Source organism: Malus domestica, chromosome 05, assembly GCF_042453785.1.
Source record: "Malus domestica chromosome 05, GDT2T_hap1".
In the NCBI taxonomy this organism is placed as follows: domain Eukaryota; kingdom Viridiplantae; phylum Streptophyta; class Magnoliopsida; order Rosales; family Rosaceae; genus Malus; species Malus domestica.
Genome location: NC_091665.1, coordinates 12,631,581 through 12,637,518, shown reverse-complemented (window position 1 = coordinate 12,637,518; position 5,938 = coordinate 12,631,581). Strand labels below are relative to the sequence as shown.

The 5,938-nt window shown below is 35.0% G+C and overlaps 1 long non-coding RNA gene across 1 annotated transcript; it reads right to left on the bottom strand.

The window, feature by feature from the left end:
• Nucleotides 1-909: 909 nt before the first annotated feature.
• Nucleotides 910-1,606, bottom strand: LOC139196303 (uncharacterized). The gene is made up of 3 exons (XR_011581121.1): nt 1,540-1,606; nt 1,236-1,334; nt 910-1,122 (listed from the first exon to the last, which is right to left on the bottom strand). It is a non-coding gene; the product is annotated as an uncharacterized lncRNA (long non-coding RNA).
• Between the last annotated feature and the right edge of the window lie 4,332 nt (nt 1,607-5,938).

The following is a 5,938-nucleotide window of genomic DNA, read 5'->3' as shown; positions in this document are numbered from 1 at the left end:
GGGATTATATAACCTGGCTTCACATTTACAACCCCATGTGTGAAAGTGGTTGAAGCTAGGTTTTCGACCCGTCCATAACTCAAAATGAGTGCTTGGAACTGCTTTGGAAGGAACTCGATTGAGTATATAGTTAGCTGTTTTAAGTGCTTCTCCCCATAAAATCTCAGGTAGTTAAGACTGTGATAACATGCTTCTCACCATATCTTTAAGTGTTCGATTTCGTCTCTCTGCAACACCATTCTGTGAACGAGTACCAGAAGTGGTGTATTGAGCAATAATACCTTCTTGTTCAAGGTACAAGGCAAATGGACCCTTTTGCTGTCCACTTTCAGTGTAGCTCCCAAAATATTCACCTCCCCTATCTGATCTCACTATTTTAACATGCTTATTCAATTGTTTTTCAACTTCAAGTTTAAATATTTTAAAACAATTTAGAAATTGAGATTTTTCTGAGATTAAAAACAAGTAAGTGCACCTAGAAAAATCATCAATAAAGAGAACAAAATAGGAATTTCCACATAATGTTCTTGTGGGAAATGGTCCACATACATCAGTGTGTATGATTTGTAACAAATCATCACTGCGTTTGGCACTTGTTTTCTTTACTGAATTGGTTGTTTTCCCCTTGAAACAATCAATGCAATTCTCTATGTCAGTATGTTCTAATTGTGGCAACACTCCATCTCTCATTAATCTGAGCATATGATCTTTAGAGATATGCCCGAGTCTTCTGTGCCAAAGCACTGAAGAACTATCATCAACATGCATTCTCTTTGAAGCAGTATGCTCTACATTAAAACATTCTTGAAAATAAGTGCACTGAATTTGCCACAATTCACCATTAAGAAGAGCATAACCAAGTAAGGTGTCATATTGATTGTGAATGAAAAATTTAATTTAGTCCTTGTCTCCAATATAAGAAAAACCATCTTTTACAAATTGAGTTGCTAAAAATAGATTCCTTCTCATCGAATGTACATATACTACATTGTTTAAAACCAAAACATAACCAGTAGACAACTTTAACATGACTGTGCCAACAGATTCAACAACCACTTTACTCCCATTTCCAACATAAACATTGTAGATGTTCCTATTTGTCTCCCTCAGGTTTTGAAATCCCTGCAAAGAGTTTGTAATATGAACAGAACAGCCAGTGTCAAACCACCAAGAATTCGAAGGAATAAACACCATATTCGACTCAACAGTAACAAAAACATCAATAACTTTGTTACCTTTCCTTATGAGCCATTCTTTAAATGCAGGACAATCCTTCCTTAAGTGTTTAGTGGAATGACAGTGATGGCATTTCTTGAAATGAAATTTATGAGGCTCTGATACCACATGTAGACCTTATGAGTATATATATATATATATATATATATATATATTTGTATGTACCTGCTTATTAAGTCATATAAAGATTGAACATCCAACAATGCAATTGAACCACGTACTGCAATGTATGCATGCAGTATTATTAACCCTAGTTTCTGCATAATGCATTCTGTCGATAGACAATGAATGCATTAAACTTACTTGAGGATGTAGCCATGGTGATAGAGACGTGGTTGAGATCTTCCTTTCTCTTGGAAATGGATTGGAATACATCCAACATTAGCATTAAGAGATCCATATATATCCGAGAAAGGGGATCAAAACCCTAATTATAAGGATGTAACTGCCCTTCCTATCATGGTTGCAGTTACTTTCAGTTTTCCACTTCCTTATAACCGTTCTCTATATTAATTTGTGCAATACTTATAGTTTTCTCACCTTATATTATACATTGATCAACATGTATAATCTTCTTTATATTATATCTCTTTAAAGTAATGTTATTTCATGTCTTCATTAGGTGTTTGATTCACTTCTCACATACAAGTTCTAACAAAAATGGGTGTCAAGTTTAGTTGGTTAAACCTGGAGATAGAGTTGTGAGGACGATGACGAGGATTGAGGGAAAAAGTGTGATCAATCACAAAGAATGAGATAGAGTTAAGGCACGTTTTGGTTTGTCCAGGGGATATTTAAAGTTGTATTTATTTTTAATTCTCTATGTGGTCCCCCAACAGTTACTTGAATGGGAGCATTTTTGCTTACCAACCTAAACTTTTGTGTATGCTCACCATACACCTAATCATTTGTCATGTGTCATTTCACTTAACTTTGGTTAATTTTTTTCAAAATTGAAAAAGTAACATTTAATGTGAAAATTCACAAAGGTTAAGTGTAAGGATACGTGGCAAATGATTAGGTGTATGGTGAGCATAGTTGAAGCTAATAGTTGGGCACCATAAATTGATTTTGTTGTAGATTCCTTTATAATGAATTTTAGTTTTTTTTTTTTAAAAAAAATTGTATTACACTTGGAGATTTTAGTGAAATTTTATTTAAACTCATTTAACCTCTTTTAACACCCAACTTAAATTTTAAATGTTAATTGTCCATTTTACCCTATTGCGTAATTACTATTAAGTACAAAATGAAATTAATAATAAAACTCAAATTTATCAATAAACCCAAACACTATAACTAAACCCTACGATCACTCTTTGTTTATCCTATGTTCATTCTGGCTAAAACCCTAATAGCTCTCATAGAGAAAAAATAAGTTTTTTTATTGATGGATGGTGATTTTGAAGTTTTGAATCCTCCAACCAAGGGATGACTCAGTTTATGAATTTTTTGTTCATTTGATTTCAATCTTTTAGAGTGTAGAAGTTACTTTATTGTAATTGTTTTCAACAAATACAATGAAAGCATCCTACCTTCCGGCTAAAACAACAACGAAAGCATCCAACAATGAAAAATGTCTGGTGTGAAAGGACCCAATAACTAGTTGAATTGGCAAACCATGAGTTACAATTAGAAAACCATGGTCTGACTTCGATACGACCTGCAATTGCATTAGCCTTGATTGCAATTAGAAAACTATACGATTCTACTCAACCTTGGTTGTTTCCATTAGCCTTGATGTGCCTCTAAATTAATATAGGTTTGACTTCGATACGATCTCCTTTCTTGCATTTCTGAAGCAAAAACCATGATTCATTTGCATTATCTTGCTTAGTTGTTTCCTCAATACTGTTGGAAATGTGCCCTAAAGCCAACCATGTGATGATACTTTACGGACATTTCACATGTTAAACTAATCTAGTTTTACATATAAAGGGCATAAATTATTGTTTGAGCCGTCTCATATAAATGTTATATGCTTAAACGATAAAGTCCAAGGAATATGTGATTGGGAGAATGTAATCTAATGAAGTTAGATTCATGAGACCATTCTTTCGTAGACACATCCTAAACGTTCCTGATCATAGGATTGCCAATTGGGCGTTGACAGTCCGTTAAGATCAGTACGTACTATGTCTTCTCTCAGGGAGAGTGATTAGTCTCGAGTCATTGGTGTGTGTGACATCAAGACAAGTACGGTAGGTGCTCAATAGAGAATGAGTTCACTGAACGCGATCAACGAAGGGTTCTCATATTCCATGTCACATGAGAACTCATGGTTGGGATAATGCAAAGTAGTCCTTTGACCTGAGGCATCATAGTTGTCTTGTGGTTAAGACCTTGATCTTTGATTATGTCAAAGTCACTCCATCAGGAGGGTGTCCACGGCATCGTTGGGGTCAAGTGACTTAGCTATGGAGACAAGTGAATGCGCAACAAGGGATCTCTAACCTTCAAACCGTTTGAGGGAGAATACTCTATGATATGATTTAAATCTCTGATCAGAGTATGAATGAGATTAGGGAATGCGTTCCGAATCACATTCATGGTAATCATATAAGCACAAGACACACATTGGATAGTAGACATGAGAAAATAAACTATCAAACCAAACAATGTGGTCAAGAGTATTAGATTAGAGAAAGACCGTATTGCATTTGTAATCCCGAACTGAATAGGTTCTCTAACCTCTTCTGATTAGCTTGGGTAACCATGACATGCTGCTAGGCGTCAACCATGGTTTGTGGAAGCCCTAAACGTGTGTAATCACTAAAGGGAGAATTGAAAATAGTTTCAATTCACAATCGATGTAAAATGGTTTTAATCGCCCACTACCTCGCTAAAAGGAACCTAAAGGATCGCACACCGTGTAAGGTGGAGATTGGAGATTAAACGGAGATGAGTAAGAATGATTAAATGGTTTAATCATTTATTTATGGCAAGGATTAATTAATATGTTAATTAATCAAACGAAAAAGTTCGTTAAAGACTTCGGGATAGTTTTGGACCTTAAGGCCCAATGGGCTTCGAACGTCAAGCCCATTAACTTAAGTTGTATGACAATTTAATGAATAAAGATTCATTAAAGCCCAAAAGCCCAAACATCCCTAAATGGCCAGCCATGATGAAATGAATTAGGGTTTTGGTTGTTTAGGTCACTTAAAGAAGTGACTATATAAATGACTTTATAACTAAAATTCATTAAGGAAATATTAAGGGTTTATTTTGGGGGAAAATTGGTGAGAATTGTCTCTCTATTTTCTCTCTAAATAGGCCAACACCTTGGAGGGTACATCTAGCAATCCTACTACTCCAAGGTCACTCATTTCTTCTACAATCGAACCTTGGTGTCGAGAATTAGAGGTTCTCAATTTTGGGAACTTGGAGAACCTATTCTTCCATCCAAATCCATGGATCTAAGAAGCAAGGAATGAAGGCCCCTATCTCTTTGGGTGATTAGCCTTTGCTTATGCAAAGAGGAATCTACAAAGGTAAATTTATCAACTCACTTTGTTTTTGAGTTGATTATTGGTTCACCAATCTACTAGGCTTTGAATTTCATGGTCATGTTTTGTTTTTGAGTACATACAAGCATGATTCCGCCTTTAATTGTTAAATTGCATGCTATATGATGTTGCTCAAATGAACATGTTTTTCAAAATAATTCCTTCAAATACTAGGACTAAGAATATAAGCTATTTTCAAATTTGTAAGCCTGAGTTGTGCTTGACTGCTAATATCTATTTTTTTGTGGATTTAGAATCCAAAATATTTCTACATCGTTTTTTTACTGTAATCATATTTTTGTCATTTATTTTTCAGCAGCAAGAATTCAATGATGCTTCTGATCGAGGCAACGAGGTTATACAAGAATGTGTAGTGGATTATACTAACCAATTTACAACTTATGAGGTAATCATATATTTATAGTATCATTGATGTGTTAGTTAATTTTATACTTTTACTTCTAAATAAAATATTTGTTACGTGCAAATATTCAAAGGAAAAGATGTGTTGATTAGATGGGCTTGTGAACAGGGAAAGCTGAATAATATGGTAATTATTATTAACATGTCTGATTTAGGAGGTGAAGGTAAGATTGTGAGTCGCCCTCAACTAACACTTGCTGGTGAAAGAAATAGTACATATAGGTCATACAAGTGTATTGTAGCATATGGTCAAAGGTCAAATGAGATTGGTCACACAAGAAAACAATCTAGAAGTTCTAGTACGAAAAAATGTGGATGTCCATTCTTGTTGAAAGGTGTGAATATTGGCGATGAGGACGATTGGAAATTGAAGGTAGTATATGGAGTGCATAACCATCCTGCTTAAGAGTATCTTGGAGAAATTCTCTTACGGGGGCGACTTTCTAAAAAGGAGAATGAATTGTTAGTGGACATGCCTAAGAGTTTGGTGAGGCCCAAATATATCTTGGTCTCTATCAAAGATAGAGATGCACTAAATGTATCAACTATAAGGACAATATATAATGCTAGGCACCGAAGTAGGATGAAAGAATTTGTCGGGAGGACGTAGATGCAACAATTACTTCATAAGTTATCAGAACACAAGTATGTTGAGTGGCACAAGAGTTGTGGTGATACTGTGACTGACCTTTTCTAGGCTCACCTTATCAGTATTGAGATATTACGAGCATTCCCACATGTACTTATCTTGTATTGCACATATGAGACTA